The following is a 23897-nucleotide window of genomic DNA, read 5'->3' on the forward strand; positions in this document are numbered from 1 at the left end:
CAGTGGCTGAGAGATTTCAATCAGAGTTGAGAGGTTATCCTAGAGGTTATTCTTATGTATTATATAGATAACCCCCTTTTAGTTTATGGTGTATTAGAAAGGCTAGAGGGAAGTGCCTGAAACTGTAGAGCTGTGTTCCAGTAGCCATGTTTCTTGAAGATGAATTATAATGATATAGCTTTTGCAATGTGACTGTGTGATTGTGAAAACATTGTCTGATGCTCCTTTATCCACAGTATGCACAGATGAGTAAAAAATATGGATAAAAATAAATAATAGGAGGAACAAAGGTTAAAATAAATTGAGTAGATTGAAATACTAGTGGTCAATGAAAGGGAGTGGTAAGGGGTATGACATGTATGAGTTTTTTCTTTTTTCTTTCTTTTGCTGGAGAAATGCAAATGTTCTCCATTTGAAAAAAAAAATGATCAGGGTGATGAATACACAACTATGGGATTATATTGTGATTGTAACCATGTCAAGAATATTTGTATGTCAGGAATGTTGGTATGTCAAAAATGTTTGTATATCTGTTCATTGTTTATAATAAAAATACATATTTTTAATTCTCAACATTATTGGTAATTAGGAGAAATGCAAATCAAAAACACAATGAGAACAACTGAAACACAGGGAGCACAGAATGAGAAAGAGGCCCTTTAATCCTGTATAGATTATTGTAATGCTTGGAAACATCCTAGAGTATATTAACCAGATAATCAAAAAGTATCGGCAAAATCTCCTGAGGGAGGGGAGAAAGACTATGGAACTATTAAACTTTACCATCAGGGAATCCCCTGATACTGTGTCAAACTTTAGGGACAACCAAATCAATAGGTCATGCCCTCGATCATGAGGCTTACTCTTGTGAAGTTTATGTAGGTAGCATAGAAGACTAGACTACCTATAGCCATGCCTAAGAGTTACTTCTGGAGGACCTCTTTTGTTGTTCAGATGTGGCCTCAGTCTCTCTAAGCCCAACTCTGTAAGTGAAATCATTGCCTTCCCCCTATGTGGGACATGACATCCAAGGATGAAAGTTTCCCTGGTGGCATGGGAGATGACTCCCAGGGATGAATCCAGACCTGGCACTGTGGCATCAACAATTACATTGTGGCCAATGGGGAAAAAGAAGTGTAATTAATAAAGTATCAGTATCAGAGAGAGTTCAAATAGAGTCAAGAGGCTACTCTGGAGGTTGTTCTTATGCAAACTTCAGGTAGACCTTGCTACCTATCATAACCTGCCAACCCCCAACCAGGATCATTCCAGTCAATCTTAAAGAACACCTAGGACAATTGATAAGATTCCACAAGAGTTCCAGGCACTAGAGTAACTTTCCAGAAAGCTACCACCTCCAGATGGGTCCCTGGTCCAGATAAGTCCTGAAACCTAGCCCAGCCTCTCCAGAACATCAGGTAGTTCCATCTCCCTACCCCATATTAGTGACAGATCCCTCCAAAATATCAAAAATTTAGAATTGCCATAGCCCAAACAACCCCAATGAGAGGTATGGAAAGATCAAAGGTGATGGTGGAATAATACATAAAATATAGGACTTCACAAATGAATATGAAAGCCAAATCATTAAACTGATATCTCTTTTACTCTCCAGTATTTTAGAGCAGCTAGAAGTGAAAACCTAAAATTGTGAAATTGTAACCCATGTCAAAGTCAAATATGTTCTATAATTAATTGTGGTGCTGTACTTGGAAATCTATAGCTTTTTTGTATATATGTTATTGTCCACCAAAAAAAAGAAGGAAAAAAAGTCGATTGTGATGATAAAAAAGTAAAAAACGTAAGTTCTTAATATAGGATAACAGAATTTAACAAGTGGGTACGACTGCACAATCATTATGTTGATATTTCTGTTGGTCTCCAGTGTCTTGGAGCAGCTAGAAGAAAAAAACAAAAACTCGTGGAACTGTAGCCCATACCAAACTTTAAAATCTGTTCTATAACTGCTTGTTAAAATGTACTTGGAAATTTATTGGGGTGTTTTTTTTTTGTATATTTGTTATATTTCACAATTTAAAAATGATAAAAAAAATTTTTAATCACAATGAGATACCACTTCACACCCATTCAGATGGCAATTATTTTTTTAAAACAGAGAATAACAAGTGTTAATGCGAATGTAAATAAATTGTTAATGGGACTGTAAAATGATGTAGCCACTGTGGTAATCCGTTTAGCAGTTTACCGCTAAAAGAACACAGAATTACCATACAACCCAGCAATCCTACTTCTTGGCATGTACCCAAAGAGAACTGAAAGCAGAGACTCGAACAGATATTTGTACACTAATGTTCATCACAGCATTATTCACAACAGACAAAAGGTAGAAGCAATTCGAGCATCCATCAACAGATGAATGGATGAACAAAAGTATTGTATAGACGATAGAATATTATTCTGATTCATACTACAACATAAATAAACCTCAAAAATATCATGGTAGGTGCAAAAAACAAGTCACAAAAAAAGATAAATATTGTGTGATCTCACTTACAGGTAATACCAGAATAAGTAAATTCATAGAAGCAGGTAGTGGGTTACAGGTTACCAGGGAGGAGACCTGAGTATAAAAGGAAGGTTTTGTTTAACGGGTACAGAGTTTTTGTTTGAGATGATGAAAAAGTTTGGGTAATAGATGTTGGTGATGGTAGACCATTATTTTGACTTTAATAAATACCACTAAACTGTACACTTAAAAGTAATTAACATTAAATTGATATCTCTTTTAGTTTCCAGTATTTTAAAGCAGCTAGAAGTAAAAACCTAACATTTTGAAATTGTAACCCATGTCAAACTCTGAAATATGTTCTACAACTAATTGTGGTGCTGTGCTTTGAAATCGATAGCTTTTTTTGTATATATGTTATTTTTCACAAAAAAGAAGGGAAAAAAGTCGATTTTGATGATAAAAAAATATTTAAAGCCCTCCAGCCTCCTACGCTCTGGAAAAGCTAGAAAGAAAAAAATGAGAGGATCGCATGGTAGCCCATGACAGACTCTCGGATCTGCCCTGTAACTACTTGCTGAAGAGTGCTTTGAAAACTATTACTCATTTATTTATTTGCTTTGTACATATGTCATACCAAACAATAAAAAAAAGTTAAAAATAAAAAAATTATGAAGACAACACATCAAAACAGGAGTTTTTCAAAGTAAAAAAAAGGAATTAAAATGGAAAATTTTGAATTCTTCATATGTTACTATAATAAAAAATTTTTTTAATTTCTTGAGAAAATAGAAATGGGTTAGATTTGCCAAAATACACAAATTCAATGCTAAAGCTAGCATCTTATTAATGGAAAACCCAAGAGGCATTCCCATTATTCTAGAGTTATCAGCCAATATCATTAGACTAGAGAAAACAATTAAAGATATAAGAACAAGAAAATTAAAAATAAAACTATCTGTATTAGCAGATGGCAGAAAGCCATACATGGAAATTCAAACAATAAAAGAATTTATCAGGACTTCCGGGTCAAGATGGCGGCTTAACAATGTACGCGTTTTAGTTCGTCCTCCAGAACAACTACTAAATAACCAGAAACAGTACAGAACAGCTCCTGGGGCCACGTCAGTGACCAGACACACAGTGTACCCCAGTCTGGACCAGCTGAACCGGCTGCGAGCACCCCCAGAACCGTGAGTGCCCAAAGCTGCGGCGGCCAGCGCCCCTCCCCCACAGGCCGCTTCCCAGAGGGGAAAGGAAAGGACTTGACCAGCAGCAGGGACTGGGCACAATCAAATGCCAATTGTGGAACTAATTAACAAATTCTGACTACTAAAAATAGGCCCCCAGCTTAGGTGAACCTGATCAAAGTGGAGGTTGCTCAGTTTTGCCCCGGTGCCAAGGGGGCAGGACTGACAGAAAAAGGGGAAAAGAAAAAGAAGGAAACACAGGTTTTTGTGGCTGTGTATCTACAAAGGCTTGACTGCCTCTGGATACAGCAGCAGGACTTTTCAGGGTGCAACTGCCCCAGGCATAGGCAGAAGTGAGCTCTTTTGGGGGCTTCTCTGGAGCCTGTGCCTTCCCCAGGGAAGGGGTGAAGCCCAACTCAGGTGGAACCCCTCCCTCAAGGAATTCAGACACCAGGGCTTGGTAATTTGAAGCCATTAAAACCAGCCTACAACCTCTCCTCTGTCTCCACCACGCCCCCAGCAGGGAGAGTCTGCCAAAGTTAAAGGTACCACATCATCTTATGCTGGTGGGACCTGCAGTCAGACAAGCACCACACACAGGGCAGGATAAGAAAAACAGAGTCCAGAGACTTCACAGGAAAGTCTTTCAACCTGCTGGGTCTCACCCTCAGGGAAAACCAACGCAGGTGACTCTTTCCTCCTGATAGGAGGCCAGTTTGGTCTGGGAAAATCCGGCTGGGGTCTACAATATCTAAGTAGACCCTCCTAAGTGTGGGGGAAGGGGGAAGGCACCACACAAGCAGGGCAAGAAACAAGAAAACAAGAACTGAAAAATTCTCCTCTGTTAAACAAAACTTAAGCTAAAGGTCCAGATAAAGCTGAACAGAATGTCAAAGAACAGATAGACAACGAATTCATCCAGCAAGAAAACTCTAGATAAAAGAAGTGAAAGCAATCTCCAGAATAAACTAATTAAGGTAATTAAATGCCTAGATGCCAGCAAAAAATAACAAATCACACTAGGAAAATTGAAGATATGGCCCAGTCAAAGGAACAAACCAACAATTCAAATGACATACAGAAGCTGAAACAATTAATTCAGAACGTATGAACAGACATGGAAAACCTCATCAAAAACCAAATCAATGAATTGAGAGAGGATATAAAGAAGGCAAGAAAAGAACAAAAAGAAGAAACTGAAAGTCTGAAAAAACAAATCACAGAACTTATGGGAATGAAAGACACAGTAGAAGAGATGAAAAAAACAATGGAAACTTACAATGGTAGATTTTGAGAGACAGAACATAGGATTTCAAAACTGGAGGATGGAACATCTGAAATCCAACAAGAAACAGAAACTATAGGGAAAAAAATGGAAAAATATGAGCAGGGACTCAGGGAATTGAAAGACAATATGAATATACATGTTGTGGGTGTCCCAGAAGGAGAAGAGAAGGGAAAAGGAGGAGAAAAACTAATGGAGGAAATTATCACTGAAAATTTCCCAACTTTTATGAAAAACTTAAAATACAGATCCAAGAAGTGCAGCGTACCCCAAAGAGAATAGATCCAAATAGACATACTCCAAGACATTTAATAATCAGAATGTCAGAGGTCAAAGAGAAAGAGAGGATCTTGAAAGCAGCAAGAGAAAAGGCAATCCATCACATACAAGGAAAGCCCAATAAGACTATGTGCAGATCTCTCAGCAGAAACCATGGAGGCGAGAAGACAGTGGGATAATATATTTAAATTATTAAAAGAGAAAAACTGCCAACCAAGAATTGTATATCCAGCAAAATTGTCCTTCAAAAATGAGGGAGAAATTAAAACATTTTCAGACAAAAAATCACTGAGAGAATTTGTGACCAAGAGACCAGCTCTGCAAGAAATACTAAAGGGAACACTAGAGACAGATACGAAGACAGAAGAGAGAGGTGTGGAGAAGAGTGTAGAAAGGAAGACTATGAGTAAAGGTAAAAAGAAGGAAAATTAGATATGACATATAAAATCCAGAAGGCAAAATAGTAGAAGAAAGTACTACCCATGCAGTAATAACACTGAATGTTAATGGATTAAACTCTCCAATCAAGAGACATAGTCTGGCAGAATGGATTAAAAAACAGGGCACATCTATATGCTGTCTCTACTCAAAGGACATGAGGCCAAGGACGCAAATGGACATTTACACACCAATGTTTATAGCAGCATTATTAACAATTACCAAGAGATGGAAACAGCCAAAATGTCCATCAACAGACAGTTGACTAAACAAACTGTGACATTTACATAAGATGGAATATTATGCAGCTGTAAGACAGAATAAACTTATGAAGTATGTAACAACATGAATGGACCTTAAGGACATTATCCTGAGTGTGATTAGCCAGAAACAAAAGGACAAACACTGTATGGTCTCACTGATATGAACTGACATTAGTGAATAAACTTGGAATATTTCCTTGGTAACAGAGACCATCAGGAGATAGAAATAGGGTAAGATACTGGGTAACTGGAGCTGAAGGGATACAAATTGTGCAACAGGACTGAATATAAAAACTCAGAAATGGACAGCACAATACTACCTAACTGTAATGTAATCATGTTAAAACACTGAATGAAGCTGCATGTGAGAATGATAGAGGGAGGAGGGCTGGGGACATAAATGAAATCAGAAAGAAAGATAGATGGTAAAGATCGAGATGGTATAATCTAGGAATGCCTAGAGTGTATAATAATAGTGAAATGTACAATGTACAAATTTTAAAAATGTTTTTGCATGAGGAAGAACAAAGGAATGTCATTATTGCAGGGTGCTGAAAATAGATGATAATTAATACTTTAAAATGTCACCTTATGTGTGAGACTAAAGCAAAAAATGTTTATTTGTTACAAAATTTATATTTTGACTAGAGCATTTCCTAATATAACTCATGTAGATAGTTTGTTTGAATGGCATAAGTACTTGGAATCTCAGGTAGGACATGAGATTTTCATGGTTTGTCCAGATTGATGCCCCGATGAATCCCAGAGTGATTTGATCAGTGACTGGAAAAGTATTTGCAAGCCCCCTTCGGGGAATGGTAAGAGTGGGGAGAAATTCAACTTCCCCAAGTTGAATTCTTGATATTCTCACAAGCAGTGTGGACAACCAAAGCTATAGGCTGAGCCCCCAGTCTTGGGATTTGTTCATATGAAACTTAACCCCACAAAGGATAAGTCAAGTCTACTTAAAATTTAGGCCTAAGAGTCACCCCCAAGAGAGCCTCTTTTGTTGCTCAGATGTGGCCTCTCTCTCCAGCCAACATGACGAGCAGTCTCACCACCCTCCCCCTCTCTGCGTGGGAGCAGTCTCACCACCCTCCCCCTCTCTGCGTGGGACATGACTCCCAGGGGTGTGGACCTTCCTGGCAATGTGGGACAGAGATCCTGGAATGAGCTGAGACTCAGCATCAAGGGACTGAGAAAAACCCTAGAATGAGCTGAGAATTAACATCAAGGGATTGAGAGAACCTTCACGACCAAAGGGGGAAGAGTGAAATGAGACTAAGTGTCAATGGCTGAGAGATTCCAAACAGAGTCGAGAGGTTATCCTGGAGGTTATTCTTATGCATTAAGTAGATATCACCTTGTTGTTCAAGATGTAGTGGAGAGGCTGGAGGGAACTGCCTGAAAATGTAGTGCTGTGTTCCAGTAGCCATGTTTCTTGATGATGATTGAACAATGATATAGCTTTCACAATGAGACCTTGTGTCTGATGCTCCTTTTAGCTTCTATATCAACAGAAGAGTAGAACATATGGAATAAAAATAAATAACAGGGGGAACAAATGTTAAAATAAATTTAGTTTAAAATGCTAGTGGTAAATGAAAGCGAGGGGTAAGGAGTATGGTATGTATAATCTTTTTTTTTCTCTGTTATCATTTTATTTCTTTTTCTCTTATCTTTTTATTTCATTTTCTAAATCATGCAAATGTTCTAAGAAATGATGAATATGCAACTATGTGATGATATTAAGAATTACTGATTGTATATGTAGAATGGAATGATACCTTAATGTTTTGTTTATTAATTTTTTTAATTAATAAAAAAGTTAAAAAAAAAAGAAAGAGAAAAGACAAAAAAAAGAATTTAGAATTTATCAGTAGAGCAGGATATAAAATTAACATGCAAAAATCAATAGGGGGCAAGCCACGGTGGCTCAGCAGGCAAGAATGCTCACCTGCCATGCCAGAGGACCTGGGTTCGATTCCTGGTGCCTGCCCATGTATAAAAAAAAAAACAAACATCAGTAGGATTCATATATCTAAATAATAACTAGTTATTATTAAAGTCTTAATGTATGAGAAACCACCACCCTCTTAAACACCAACAAAAAAGATAGCATATTTAGGAATAAATTTATCATGAAACATTTGAAACCTTTACAAAGAAAACACTCCTGAAAGACAAAAAAAACACTTAAGTGGAAAGCTATGTCTTGTTCTTGGTTTGGCTGTCTCAGCATCATCAAGACACAATAAGACAATTTATGAATGTAATGCACTCTCCATGAAATTCCAATGACGCTTTTATTGACTTAGGCTGAGCCAGGTTTCACGTGGCAAAATAAAATTGACAATGGTACTGTGTTTCCATAAGGGCATATCCCTATTCTTTTTTTGTTCTGTTTTTTCCATTTCTTTAACAAGTATTTATTGAATGGTGCCTTAACTTCCGTTTGCCTACTTCGCTCACTGTTTTCTCAACTTTTTTACTGTATAGTATAACATATATGCAAAGCAAAGAAATAAAAAAGCAATAGTTTTCAAAGTACTCTTCAACAAGTAGTTACAGGACAGATCCCAGAGTTTGTCATGTGCTACCATATGATCCCCTCAGATTTTTCCTTCTAGCTGCCCCAGAATACAGGAGGCTAGAAGGTGTAAATATTTTTTTTTTATCATCACAATAGACATTTTTGTAAAAAAAAAAAATAACACATATACAAAAAGCTATAAATTTCAAAGCACAGCACCACAATTAGTTGTAGAACATATTTCAGAGTTTGACATGGGCCACAACTCCACAATTTTAGTCTTTATTTCTAGCTGCTCTAAAATACTGGAGGCTAAAAGAGATATCAATTTAATAATTCAGCATTCATATTCATTTGTTAAATCCTATCTTCTCCATCATCACCTTTGATCTTTCCACCCCTCTCTTTAGGGGTCTTTGGGCTTTGGCCATTCTAACTTTTTCATATTGGAAGGGTCTGTCATTAATACGGGGTTGGGAGATGGAACTATCTGATGTTCTGGAGAGGCTGGGCTAGGTTTCAGGACTTATCTGGACCAGGGACCCATATGGAGGTTGTAGCTTTCTTGAAAGTTATTCTAGTGCCTGGAACCCTTGTGGAATCTTATATATTGCCCTAGGTGTTTTTTAGGATTGGCTGGAATGGTTTTGGTTGGGGGTTGGCAGGTTATAATAGGTAGCAAGGTCTACCTGAAGTTTGTGTAAGAGCAGCCTCCAGAGTAGCCTCTCGACTCTATTTGAACTCTCTCTGTCACTGATACTTTATTAGTTACACTTCTCTCCCTCTTTTTGGTCAGGATGGTTGTTGATCCCATGGTGCCCGGCTGGATTCATCCCCGACAGTCATCTCCCACCATGTCCCTATGCTTAAGAAATGCAAACTGTAATAGTTTAGGATAAAGAGCCATGACATATGTAACTTACCCTAAATGATTCAGAAAAACCCATTGTGCATGTATGTGCATGTGCCCTCAGCACCTAGCACATAACAGGTGCTCAAAAAATGTTTGCTGGATGAAGGAAGGAGTTAAATAACTGGTAATCCAGTAGACAGTTACAACTATGTTTCAGCTACTTTAACTTTGCTCCACTGACATAATTAGTATTTTAATGGTCTACCTCATTTTACTTCCTAGTTCACCCTTACATCTCACCCCAGGTCAGTGTTACTTCTTTAGGTCATCAGGAAGATAAGGTTCTTTCTGCCTTTGCCTGCAGTCTATTCCTTGGGTCTCTGTAAAAAGTACTGAGCCCACACTTAAGGAATTCCCTGTTTTCTCCCCACAGGATTTTTCCTTTCCCTTTTACGGGCGTACATTCTTCTAGTCGGCACTCCTGGCCCACCCTTGCTTTCAGTATCTCAACTCCTCGTGCTTCCTAAACCCACAGGCAAAGTTTCTATGTTTGAATCATTAATCCTCCCCCTCAAAGAGTCAGCTCCAAGAAAACTGCATCAATTCTCCATTTTGTATCACCCACTGCCCACTGGAAGAGCGTGTTTATAGTTCCGGGTCCCACTGCTGTGGTAGAAGCTATAGCACAAACACTATGATGCCTAAATCCCATTTTTGCATCTTTTGGTTAACTCTGCCTTGACTAGAACCAAGTTATTCCCAACGTCACATTTTTTGAGAAAGACATATTTTACCTCAAGGTGAAAGAAAAGTCAAATTTTCTATTTACAAGTAACTTCCATGAAAAGAGTTTGCAACTATTGCCTTTACTGGGGGTTACTACTATCCATTGATTTTGTGCATATATGCCATCCACCAATAAATAATATATCCGTCCAACAATTAAATTATTTTCCAAAGCCTGACTATTCTATCGAAAATGTGCCTATTGAAACTCCCAATTTGGTACTAGAGCAGCTTATATGTTCACCCCAATAAAAACTTGCTAAGCATTTATCCTGAACGAGGCCTTATTCGGGTGCTTTATGGTAAATAAAACATGGTCCCAGTCTCCCAGGAGTTACAACATGGCATCGGTGAACAGTGAGCTGTAATAGGAGATCCTCTGATCCTTCCAGCAGTATTTCTCTTCCTCTTCCTTTGGGGATGAGCACACGACTCAGACATGGAAAATCAGACCCTTCCATCCCACAGGCCACTAAATGGTCCAGGAACTGGCAGGCCACTCGAGTTGGACAAGCCAGATTTCTTCCCTAGGATTTATCTTCTGGAGCTAGATGAGGAGTTTCTCTTCCACTTGGATCATAAACTGTTAAAGATAAAGGCATTGGATTAACTGAGGCCCATTTTCCCTCCAAAGAGGAAACCAGTTATCAGTAGATAAGAATTAAGCCTACTCACAAAAGGAAGCAAAAACTAGATGCAGAGGTAGAGAGCCCTGATAACCTGGTCTGAGGGTTTGGATGTAGTTGTGCCTGAGTTGTCCTTAATAGTTCAGATTATCTGGGCCTCTGAATTCCCTCTTTGCTAATTTGCATTGATATCCTGTCACTTGCAGCTGAGAAATTTCTGACTTATATAGGGAGCTAACAGTTATGGGAGGCACCGTGAATGCTAAGAAGAGTAAAACAAGCTTCTATGAAAAGTAGGAGTTAGATGAGTTCTCCTTCAATTGGGAAAGTCAGGAAAAGGTGGCATTTGAGCTTGCTCTTAAGAAATAAGTTTAATCTTGATAAGAAGAAATAAGCAAAAACATTCCAGGTGGAAGGAGCAAAGAGCAAAAGGGAAATGGCAAAAAGTTAAGATTTGCAAGAATGTATTCAAAGCATAGTATTATGGGAGATAAGATTAAGAAGGTAAGTTTGGACTAGTTACTTGAACACCTTAAATTCCAGCCAAAGAGCCAAGTAGTGTTGTGCAGCTGGTTGCAAAAACTCAGGAAGGTGCTTAGGGCTGGAGACATAGATTTAGAAATGTTCTGCAGAAAATGTATAGGTTAAGTCTTCAAAGTGGCTGAACCAACCATAATAATGGTAACTGATGGATACTGAGCTCACATACCTGTTAGACATTATGCTGAAGTCTGGTAAAGTCACGGTTTTATTTAATCTTTGGAAAAACCTTATAAGGTAGCCATTATTTTTACCCCATTTTGCAGTTTGTTAGCAAGGCTAACAAAGTGACCAGATCAAAGTCTCAGAACTAGTTAGTGCTAGAACCAAGGCTTGAATTTAGATCTATCTTTACACCAGGGCATAAGCTCTTAAGTACCATGCTATTCTGTGCTTCGCTGCTGAAGAATGTAGGAAGGAAAAGGCAAATAAAGAAACTTGGGAAATGTCCAACAGAAAGAAGCCTTTGTCCACCTCTGGGTCAGATGGAAACTGGAAACATAGATACCATTTAAGGAGGGGAGAGCCAAGCAAAAAAAAAAAAAATTTTAACATATGTCTATTCCTCGTGGCACACGCCCATTACTTCTGCTCCTTTTCCAATGCTAATGTGCCTAAAAACTTTCTCACTTAGATCCTGGTGCGTTTTTCATGGTGTCTACATCTATCTTTTTAAATAACATTTTATAGATGTTAGAGTCATTGTCAGTCTGAATCCCTGAACAGCTATATGGAACAAAGTGATGAGATTTGGGAGGTTGTCTGTTACAGTAATTAACATTACCATAATTAATACTTAAAGATGTTTAATTTAAACATAAGTCTAACTCTAGCAATTTTTTTTAAACTTTCCAAACTTAAGAATTCAACAGATGAGTCAAATGAGAGACTTGCCACTATTGAGATTTAAAAATATGATTGTAAGACCAAGCAGAAGAAATAATTTCAAAACCTAGAACAAAAATACAAAGAGAAAATATAAAGGAAAATAAAAGGTACTTGGAACAAAAAGACCTTGGAGAACCAATAACAAATAATACACATGCCAGAAGGAAGAAAAAAGAAGTAGAAGAAAGGGTAATAAAGAAACGATTAAGGAAAATTTTGCTTATTGACTGACCTATTTATGCAAGCTTAGAAGAAGTGATTAAAAAGGCACACATCTAGGCATGTCCTGGATTCCAAAGAAATTCCAAAGCCAAACAGAAACTTTGCAAACATCTGGACTGAAAGAACAAGTTACTTACAGAAGAAAAAAATCGACTGCACAGGATTTCCCATATCGGAAGCTAGTGGAATGGTGGGACAATGTTTAAAAATTACGAAGGAAAATGTATTAGGACCCATGAATTTATAACATGTCGAGATATTACTGATTTATTAGAGTAAAGGTAAGATATTTGCTGAGATGAAAGGATAAAGAGATCAATAGTCACATTTCAGTCACCTGAAAAAAAGTTTCCAAAAACAAGGAGGAGGGATAGGAGGGGTGGGATAAGAGACGAAGAAATTTGATAAAGGAGGAAAACAGAAGAGGAGAAAAAGAATTTTGCAATATATATGGTTTATCTAAATGGATATTGGGAGACTGACTGGGAATATGTACTCTGAACACAAATAAACTGTGAAATATAAGAAATACACTACAAGAGTAAGCCTGACAATAGTCTAGAACTAAAAACAATCACTTCAGCAACATACAGGAGATGTCGGCATAATTCAGAAGAGTATTAACACTAAAACTTTCTTCACGTGGGGAACAGGGAGAACTTGGCATGAATAGAGCTCTTGGTGGAGTAATTGTAGCTGACATATCATCTTGGATATGGTATAGCAGTACGGATTCAAAGATGATGATTAGAAAGGGGATATGGAGTAGAAAGTACAGCAAAAAGTTTCAAATTAACATCAGGAAAGGAAGAAAGCAGAAACTAATTTGATCAATTACCAAAAATGCAAAGCAAATAAAGTAAAATAAGAAAACAAAAAAGTAAAGTAGAAGATAAAGTGAAAGTGATCGCTGAGGAGGAAAAGCAAAACTCATCTACACGTTGTTTATAAGAAATATTCATTATAAAAACTTGGAGGGGGAGATGGGTCCCTGGACCAGATAAGTCTTGAAACCTAGAGGGGCCAGCCTTTCCAGAACATCAGCTAGTTCCATCTCTCTACTCCTTATTATTAACAGCCATTCTGACGTGAAAAAGTTAGAATGGGCATAGCCCAAACACCTCTGAGGAGTGGGGAAAACATTACAGGTGATGGTGGAGTTATACAGAGAAGGGAGGGTTTAACAAACGAGTATGGTTGCTGAATCATTATATTGATATTGCATTAGTCTCCAGGATTTTAGAAGTAATAACCTTAAATTGTGGAATTGTTACTCAAACCAAATTCTGAAATCTGTTCTATAACTAATTGTGGTGCTGTGCATTGAAATTTCTTGGGTTTTGGTATATATGTTGTTTTTCACAAAAAAGAAAAATTGATGATAAAATACATATGCATTTCTTCTAGCCTCCTATATTCTGGAGCAGCTAGAAGGAAAAATCTGAGAGGACTGTGTGGTAGCCCATGACAAACTCTAGGATCTGTCCATAAATACTTGTTGAAGAGTGCTTTGAAAACTATTGCTTTTTTTCTTTTTTTGCTTTGTATATATGTTACACAATTTAAAAAGCGAAAAAAAAAAAAAAACTTGAAGGGGAAGGTTGAAAATCAAACAATAGGCAAAGTAAACTTTTTAGGAGGCAAGAGAGTACAAAACACTGATAAAAGAAATCAAAGAGGACAATAATAAATGGTACTATACCATGTTCACAAATAAGAAGATTCAACATAACATGAATGTCATTTTCCCAAAACTGATCTGGAGGTTTAACACAATTTACACTAAAATCCAAGAAAAAATTTTCTGTAGAAATGAACAAGTTTAATCTGAAATTTATGTGGAAAGACAAAGGAACTAAAACAGGTAGAACAGTTTTGAAAAAGAAGGATTAAGTGACAAAAATCACCCTACTGATTTTAAAATTTACTGTACAACTACATTAATTAAGATAGTAGCGGTATTGGGAAAGGGATAGATGCATAGATCAATGGAACAAGATAGAGAACCCAGAAACAGGCCCACACAAAGATGCCCAACTTATTTTCTATTTTTTCTTTTGGTAACATATATATAACACAATATTTGACCTTTAACCTTTCCTAACTGTATAATTAAATGGCAATAATTACATTTACAATGCTGTGTTACCATCAACACCATTCATTGTCAAAACTTTTCATCACCCCAACAGAAACTCTGTCTCCATTAAGCAATAACGCCTCATTACCCCTATTCCCAGTTCCACATTCTGCCTCAATGACTGGCTTATTCTAGGTATTTCACATAAGTGAAATTATATAATATTTGGTCTTTTGTATCTGGCTTATTTCACCTAAGCATAATACTTTCAAGGTTCATCCATGTTGCGGGATTTATCAGAAAGCCATTCCTTTTTATGGCTGAATAAAATTTCATTTTATGAATTTTCTGTTCAGATTCTTCATAGTTAATGTATAGAAACAAAACGGTTTTTTGAATGTTAATCTTGTACTCTGCAAATTTGATGAATTTGTTTATTAACTCGAGTAAGTTTCTTATGAATTCTTCAGGATTTTCTATATATGAGATCACGTCATCTGCAAACAAAAGTAATTTTACTCCTTCCTTTTCAGGTTGGATGTCTTTTATTCCTTTTTCTTACCTTGCTCTGGTTAGAACGCCAAGCACAACGTTGAATGGTAGAGGTGAAAACTGGCATCTTTAACTTGTTCTTGGGCTTAGGGGAAAGCTCTCAGGCTGTCACCATTGAGTATGATGTTAGCTGTGGGTGTTTCATATGTGTCTTTTATCACACTGATGACGTCCATTTCTATACCTAGCCTCATGAGTGTGTTTATCAAAATAGGCTGCTGGCTTTAGATGAATGTGTTTTCTGTGTTAATTGAGGTGATGTTCAATGTAGACCTTTGGTGCTATATACTTCTTTCTCAGTGCTGCTTTAACTGAACCCTACATATTTTGTTATGGTGTATTTTCATTTTCATCTAGTTTTATGTACTTTTCATATCATAATGGAGTCAAACTAGAAGTCAATAACAAACACAACAGGCAAACCTCCAAAACATGTGAAAGTTAAACAACACACTTTGAAAAAAGACATGGTTAAGGAAGAAGTTTCAAGGGAAGTTTTTAAAGTGCATAAAACTGGAGTTAATAAACAAATATATATGTTTATTAACTCCAGTTTTATGTGTGTGTGTATATATATATATGTGCGTGTGTGTGTGTGTGTGTATATATATATATATATATATATATATATATTTTTTTTTTTTTGGCATGGGCAGATACCAGGAATCGAACCTGGGTCTCCAGCATGGCAGGCGAGAACTCTGCCACTGAGCCACCATTGCACTGCCCACAAATATATATTTTTGAGTGACTTCTTTGTATAGTTTTCTTAATGGCTGTTCTCAATATTGCAATATGCTTTCACTGTTTATCATAGCCAATTAGTACTAATATTTAGCACTTGGAGTGAAATGTGGAAATCTCTCTCCCATTTAGATACCTTTACCTTCCCTGCTTTTAAATATCATTATCAAAATCAAATATGATTACAAAACAAAAATGGTGTTACTATTTTTGTTTCAATCATCAAATATGATTTATAAAACTCATGAAGAGAAAAATAATCTATTGTATTCCCCCAATGTTATGGTCTTTCCATTGTTTTTCCCAGAGCTCGAAGATTCCTTCTTTCATCAATTTCCTTTCTGTTTGAAGGACTTCCTTCACACCTTCTCTTAGGGTAAGTCTGCTAGCAACAAATTCTGTTAATCTTCTTTCATCTGAAAATGTCTTTTTTCCCCTTTGAAGGAAAGGGTCACCAGTGTTTCAGTTTCCTGCGTTGCTCAAGGTAATACCATGAAATGGGTTGCATTAAGCAATGGGAATTTATTAGCTTACAATCTGGAGGCTAAAAGAAAGTTCAAATCAAGTTGTTATCAAGGTAATATTTTCTCCCCAAAGACCCTGGGGCTGGCTGCCAGTGATTCTTAGCCGGTAGCTTTTCACATGGTAATGAACACGGCAGCGTCTTCTGGTCTCTCCTTTCTCTTCCAGGTTCTATTGGTTTCAGCTTCTTGCTTCCATGGCTTTCTCTCTGTCTGCTTTTCATTCTGCTTATAATGGACTCAGTAATAGGATGAAGTCCCATCTTGACTGGGCTGGACCACACCTTAACTGAAGTAACTTCATCAAAAGTTAGTACTTATGATTAGTTCACACCCACAGGAATGGGGTAAATTTAAGAATATGCTTTTCTGGGATATATACAGCTTCAAATGACCTCAGCCAGATATAGGATTCATGGTTGACGGTTCTTTGTTTCAGCACTTGAAAAACGTTGTGCCACTTTCTTCTGGCCTTCACAGTTTAAGATGAGAAATCTACCATCATTCAAACTGGTGTTTTCCTATAGTAATGTGTCTTTTCTCACTGGCTGCTTTCAAGGTTTTTTTTCTTTATCTTTACTTTTAAGAAGTTTAATTATGATATGTGTTGGCATGGATCTCCCTATTGGGGTTTGCTCAGTGAGCTCATTTGAAAGTGTTGTGTACCTTAGAAAAGCCATGTACATTAATCTGATTCAATATTGTGGGTGGGATCTTTTTTATTAAGTTGTTTCCATGGAGATGTGATCCACCCAACTGTGGGTGGGACCCTTTGATTTGGTACTTTCCATGGAGATGTGTCTCCACCCATTCAGGGTAGGTCATTTATTGGAGTTCTTTGAGAGGATTTTGGAAAAAACATCAGAGCTGACACAGAGAGAGATACTTGGAGATGCAGAAAGAAAATATCCCCAGGGAAGCTGTTTGAAACCAGAAGCCAAAGGACCAGCAGACCACATGCCTACCCAGACCAGTCTTTCTTTTTTTATAGTATTTTATTTATTTTTACATGGCAGGCACCGGGAATTGAACCCGGGTCCTCTGGCATGGCAGGCAAGCATTCCTGCCTGCTGAGCCACCATGGCCTGCCCAGACCAGCCTTTCTTGAGTCAAAATATTTTTCTCTGAATGCCTTACTTAGTTTGGACCTTGTTATGGCCTTAGAACTGTAAACTTGTAACTTAATAAAAGTTTTATGAAACTTTTATGAAAGTCAATCCACTTCTGGTATATTGCATTTCTGGCAGCACTGACAAACTAAAACACTCAGCTTCTTAAATCTGTAAATTTATGTCTTTTACCAAATTTAGAAAGTCTTCAGCCATTATTTCTTTGAATATTCTTTCAGCCCCACTCTCTTTATCCATTTATTCTGGAATTCTGATTCTACAAATGCTGAATCTTTTTGTTACTGTCCCAGTTTCCTGAGGTTCTATCCTTTTTTTTCAGTCTATTTTGTTATTCCGTTTGTGCAAATTCTGTTAAGTCTTCAAGTTCACTGATTTTATCCTTTGTCATCTCCACTCTAACTATTGAGCCCATCTAGTGAGTTTTTAATTTCAGTTATTTTATTTTTCAATTCTATAGTTTCCATTTGGTTCTTTTAAAACAACTTCTACTTCTTCGCCGGGATTTTTTTTCATTTGTTTCAAGAGACTTTACATTTTTATTGAACATTTTCATGATGGCTACTCTAAAATTTTGGCAGAGAATTCCAATATCTCACTACCTTGGCGGTGGCGTTGGTTGAATGTCTGTTCTTACTCAGGTTGTGATTTTCCTGGTTCTTGGCATGATGGGTGATTTTCTACGATATCCTGTAGATAACCAGTAACACTGGAAGTCTCTGGGTCCTATTTAAAATCTCTTATGTTAGCAAATAGTCACCCAGTTTAGATTTACCATGCAGATTCTGGACTATTGCGTGGGTTCTAATTCTAATGAAAAATTAGTTTTCAGAGCCTTTGCAGTGTCACTTTAGTCTTCTTGCTTTACCTGGTGCAACTGGAACTTCTACTTGCCCTTGTGTGTGCTGCTGCCTGAAGGTGTCCTGCTTGGCCAGGTGACCTCATGCTCTTTGCATGGGAAGGGAATCTCAGACCCATGCGGACAATAAGGTCCCCAGCTCATCCTCTTATTGTGGTGACCGCCTTTGTCAGTGTGTTCCTACTACTTGGTCCCTCCCAAATGGGGAGGAGCTCTCAGGTCTGGTGGGGGAGGAGAGCGTGTCCCCCACGTGCTTGCTGTCCTTGGCTTCCCTCCGAGATCCCCACTGCGGGTGCTGCGGGGCTTGCCTGTGTGCTGGGCGGGACCCCCATCTGATCCAGGGGAGGACAGCGCCTACCTGGGCTGCCTTCTGTTGCTAGATTTGTGGTGGAGAGACCCCAGGATTGGTCCCTGTTTTTCTATTGGTTGGGTGCTATTCCTCCAGCATCAGGGTCTCAACCAGCCCGCCTTCTTCTTTCCACCTTCCAGAGTCGTCCTTTGGTAACTCTAACTATTTCCATTTTTTTTTTAATTAGAGAAGGTATGGACTTACTGAGCAATCATGCATAAAATGCAGATTCCCGTACACCACCTTGCATGGAAACATTGTTATAATTGATGATGGCACTTTTTAAATAATTGTACTTTTTTTATAATGGTTGCTACCTTTGTTACAATTGATGAAAGATTATTAAAATAGTACTATTAATTATCAGCCACAGTTTGTATTAGGGATATTTTTTCCCACGTGCCACCCAATTATTAACACCTTGTATTAGTGTCTTACATGTCTTATAATTCATGAAAGCCAAGCTATTTCTTGAGTTTATACTTGTCCTTAGAGAGAAGGCACAGAGAGAAATGAGATTATACCATCATATCTGGAAATCTGATCTCCTTCTTTTTTGCATGGGCAGGCACCAGGAATCGAACCCAGGTCTCCGGCAGGGCAAGCGAGAACTCTGCACTGAGCCACCGTGGCCTGCCCCTGAGGTCCTTTAACACCTCTGACTGGCCAAACTCCACATGCAATCAAAAGAGGAATAGCGCACGCTGATGCAGGACATAAAGGAAACACCACCTCTGCCCACCATCCCATCCTCAGAGCACAGAGCAGACTGGAGAAGGTCAAAAAGTGAATTTGGAGAGGCAAACAGAGAATATCCTGCATACCATCATTTTTTTTTTTAATGAAAGCAAATTGTAAAAATTTTAAATATACAAAGACTAAGAGCATTTCCCTATCCACAAACCATCACTAAAAGCATACTGAGAAAGAAAAATAAACTCAGAGGGTAGGAAGCAAATGTAAGAAATAGAAGTGAAACTGGAAATTAGTAAGACATATTGATTTATCCAATTAAATATGTATTAACTGCCAAGAAACTTCATTTTGAAATTTTAAAAAAGATGAAACCATCTCCCACAATAAACCCTGAACAGTGGGAGGGTCAATGAAAAGTTAGAGTGTGTGCTGTCTCTGGTCTGTTCTGGAGGAGACAGCAGTTATCTGAAGATAACTTCAGGCTCTTTTGGAAAATTGATAGGTATGATGTTAAAATTTTTAAGGGAATTATTTTAAAAGCAGCTATTTAATCTATAATATCAAAACCTGCAGAAAAGGGAAGTAGGGAATATAGAAATCTTTATCAGTCTTAAGGAGGCAGATGGAGGAAAGAAACAAGGCAAAAAGATGCAAAAAGGAAACACGAAACAAGTTGCTTGAGCTATTCTGTGTAAGGCACACAGCAAGCAGAAGACGTGGTCAACTCACTTGATTCAGCAAAATGCAAATGTTTTAATGAGCTGATGACAGTCACTGGAAAGCTGGTCAGGCAGAGCCTGCTTTGTGCTCACATACTTTACAAAGAGTAAAGCAGCTTTGCTTTCTCATGAAATTGATAATTAACCAGCTCTGTGAATGGTACATTGATGCTGGAGGGAGGGATTAGAAATCAATCCCTGGATAAACTGTTTCCTGCTTCTCTTTCCTCTTTCCCCACCCTGCCTCCACGCCCACTTAAACCCTGGACCTTCATTTGTTTTTCCTTCCTTTCAAGCCTCTGGGCTTAGCACTCGCTCTGCTTCAAGAAAAAAAGAAAATATATATATATATATATGTATATATATATATATATTTGGGAGAAAATAACAATCAATAAGTAGATCTCCATTTTTATGAGAATTTTCCAAAACAAAATAGCCAACTGCAGCAACTGTGTATAATTCATCTTTCAATCCCCAGTACTTAGCACGAGAGGGGCTGGCACCCAGAAATTACAGACGTAAGAGAGAAGAAAGGGAGGAAGGGAGTGAGAGGAGGAGAATCAATAAGCATTTTTAAAATTCTGTATTTTTATTGGGATTCTCATATTGTTCGTTCATTATTTTCCTGATATCCTTTAGTCCTTTCTCTGTCTTCCTTTGCCTCCTTGAGCATATTGAAGATCTTTTTTTAAAAAAAACAGCCTTTGTCCAGGGCAGGGCGTGGTGACTCAGCAGGCAGAGTTCTCTCCTGCCGTGCCAGAGACCTGGGTTCGATTCCCGGGGCCTGTCCATGCTGCAACAACAACTAACATCTTTGTCCAGTGTGTTCACAGTCTGGTCTTCTTCACTGGTGTTTCCTGGATTTTTATCTTCTCCCTCTGCATGGGTCATCGTTCTTGTTTCTTTGTCTTATAATCTTTCGTTGTACTCTGTATATTTTAATAGTTAAAAATGCTAGCTCTGAATTTTATTCCCTGAGATGTCTGTTTCTTGACCTTGTAACCAGCTGGTGATATGACAGAGATCTCCGTGAGTGTCAGCCCTCTATAGGGAGGTCTGCCCAAGACTAATGCAAAGTGCAGGATCCTTCCTATCTTTTCTAGACCAACATGCTGTCCTGGGTCTACGTTTGCTAATTAGTGGCTTCTCAGTAACATTTATTGAGTGACTATGTGCTAAGCATGAGGATTTCAATATGCTCTTTCCTTTCCCTCAGCAAAGGAAGACAGAGAAAGAACGAAAGGATATCAGGAAAACAATGAACGAACAATAGGAGGAAACACAATTGCAAACAGCATGGTTTATAAATTTATGAGGTCTCTATTTGATGGTCTCCAGGTGTCAGCACCATTCCCAGGGATCTAAGAAACTTTATGGACAAGACAGAAACTCAGGTGCTGAGTTGTCGTAACCCACGCACAGTCCTTGTTCTGCTCTTCACTTCTCCTTCCCCAGCCCCACCTCGCCAGGGTGACATTTGTGGGCTAATGACCGCATTGCCCTGCCGCTGTCCCCTGTCTCCACTGAGGCAGAGCAAGGGAGGTTCACTGTGCAATTAGGGTCATGGGACTGACCGTGTGTGGGGGCAGCATTCTCCAATCCCTCGTCCCTCCTCATTCCTACATCGTGTGGGATTCGCAGGCAGAACTCATTTGTGCCTGTCCTTTGCGATCCCTGCTAAGCCTGCTTCCTCACCTAGGCTCCCGAAAAGTGGAACCAAGCATAACTCATCTCTGTGTCCTTCTAGAATCGGCCGCCTGATGATGTGCCCGTATTGTTGCTACTCATGAATATCCAAGACAAGTTGCCGTGTCTTTCCGGAGTGTGGAGCTGGAGGGCTGCTAAACCGAGGGACGCGTAAGAACTGAGGATCAAATTATATGGAAGGACCTAGAAAATTTAGAGATTTTGAAAACCACGAAATAAGTCTTGGAGAAAAGGAGAAATTTTAAAAATCTGCTGTGTAATACTACATATGTGATACATACATTCAGGACACCGCAAGTAATTTCTTGGGAAAGCTAAACTCACTAAAAATCTCCTAGACTTCATTTTTTAGGACCTTCCAGGTGTAAACACCTGTGACTCTTTGAGCGTCTCTTCCAAGTCTCAGAAACCTCATTAGAAATGACTCCCAGGTACACTCAGGGCCCATCTACATTCCAGATATGGACCACTGTGCCATGAAAATGAATACTGGGCTGAAAATAACAACTTTGGAACTTATTCTCCTACCCTGAAGTACAGTGGAATTTTGCCCAGCTATAGCAATTCAAAACAGCTCACTCATAGTCCAAAACTCACCTAACATAAAGTATTTTTGCTTCTACATTGGAGGTTTATTCTCATCTTTGGGACTAAGAATAAAAAGTGATGAGTTAAGTTGTCTGATTTTGAAAAAAAAATTACTCAAAGGTAGGCAAAAAATGGGAAGTGTATGAAAACAATATCAAAGTGCCTCCATAAACAATTTCTTTCTTAATCCTCACCACAGTCCCATGAGGTGGGACTATTGTCCTTTCATGGGTGAGAAAACTGAGACTTGTCTGTGCTAGTTTTTTAGGGTTAGCATAGCAAATTACCACAGATTGGAGGCTTAGAACAACAGAAATTGACTCTCTCGTAGTTCAGCAGATGAGAGGTCTATAAATCAAGGTGTCAGGGGGTTGTTTCCTTCTGAAGGCTCTGAGAGAGAGGCTGTCCAAAGCCTCTGTCTAGTTTCTGGTGGCCCTTGGAGATCCTTGACATTTCTTGGCTTCTAGATGCATCACTTTCTGAATAAATCTGTAGTATGTGGCCAGCTTTCCCTAAATTTGGACGCATAGCTTCAACCCATATATTCTCATTTTAGCAAATCTTCCACTCTAGCAACCTCTCTGGTAGCAGCAGCCTTAAATAACCCTTTGTGGAGGTCACCAGATTCCTGGGTTTCAAATAATAACTTTAGGAGTTGGGAGGGTCCTTCATCAGATTCCAGCATTGCTAATGGCTGATCCTGCCACCTTGGAAACTGCTCGGGGTGTATGTCCAAGACACTCCACCAACTCCCACCTCAAAGTTACTGCCTGTCTCTTTAAGTCACAGCCATTAAGTAGAAAGACCAAGTCTGAAAGGCAGATCCTCTGGCTCCAAGTACCTCTCATTTCAGCTTTTTGTTGTCTTCTTAGATTTTACAAGTTCAATCCCATATCATGTATGCTAGTCTTCTTGGGACCCATCTTAACCATCCATCTTGGGCTCTAGAACACAATCAAGTAAGAAATGTTCTGCCTATTCACCATCTAGGCCACAGGGTGCTGCCCTAAAGTTCACTGAATGGCAAGGTATTATGTGGACAAATCCCTGAGCAAAGGATGAGGATAACAAATGATCATGACAAGAAAAAGTTATTTTTTTCACATGAGAGGATACTGAAAACAGAAAAGCAACTCATCTGTAGACATCAACCTCTTAGCAGTGAACACTACTTGAGACATCTAGTAAGAAGATAGAGAAAGGCAAACAATGGCTCTTCTTGTGTACAGTTGATTCTTGTAATTCACAGATGTGTTCTATGAAGTTCCCAGGAGCACTGAATTAGTGAATACTGAAACACTGCTCCCAGGAGAAATACAGGGCTAGGCTTTTGCAAGCCTCTGGTCACAATATTTTGTCAACACATCGATAGCTAACCTTGTGTTATGTGTGCTTCTGTTTGAAGATGCCTTTTAAATATATGTTTTAGTTTGTTTATGCTGCTGGAATGCAATATACCAGAAATAAATTGGCCTTTATAAAGGGGATTTATTATGTTGCAAGTTTACAGTTCTAAGGTCATAAAAACGTCCAAATTAAGGCATTAGAGAAAGCCACTTTGACTCATGGCAGGGCTGGATGG

The 23897-nt window shown here is 38.4% G+C and overlaps 2 long non-coding RNA genes across 3 annotated transcripts in view; one reads left to right on the top strand and one right to left on the bottom strand.

The window, feature by feature from the left end:
- The window catches only part of LOC143679619 (uncharacterized), a 65218-nt gene that overhangs the window by 25470 nt on the left and 15851 nt on the right, over positions 1–23897 (bottom strand). The window lies entirely within an intron of this gene.
- LOC143679617 (uncharacterized) lies at positions 1323–22387 on the top strand. 2 transcript variants are annotated; one of them, XR_013173871.1, is made up of 4 exons: positions 1323–1418; positions 16054–16122; positions 19171–19380; positions 21768–22387. It is a non-coding gene; the product is annotated as an uncharacterized LOC143679617 (long non-coding RNA). The 2 variants fall into 2 exon arrangements; XR_013173870.1 differs by lacking the exon at positions 21768–22387 and having other exon boundaries at positions 19171–19942.

Source organism: Tamandua tetradactyla, chromosome 4, assembly GCF_023851605.1.
Source record: "Tamandua tetradactyla isolate mTamTet1 chromosome 4, mTamTet1.pri, whole genome shotgun sequence".
Classification (NCBI taxonomy): domain Eukaryota; kingdom Metazoa; phylum Chordata; class Mammalia; order Pilosa; family Myrmecophagidae; genus Tamandua; species Tamandua tetradactyla.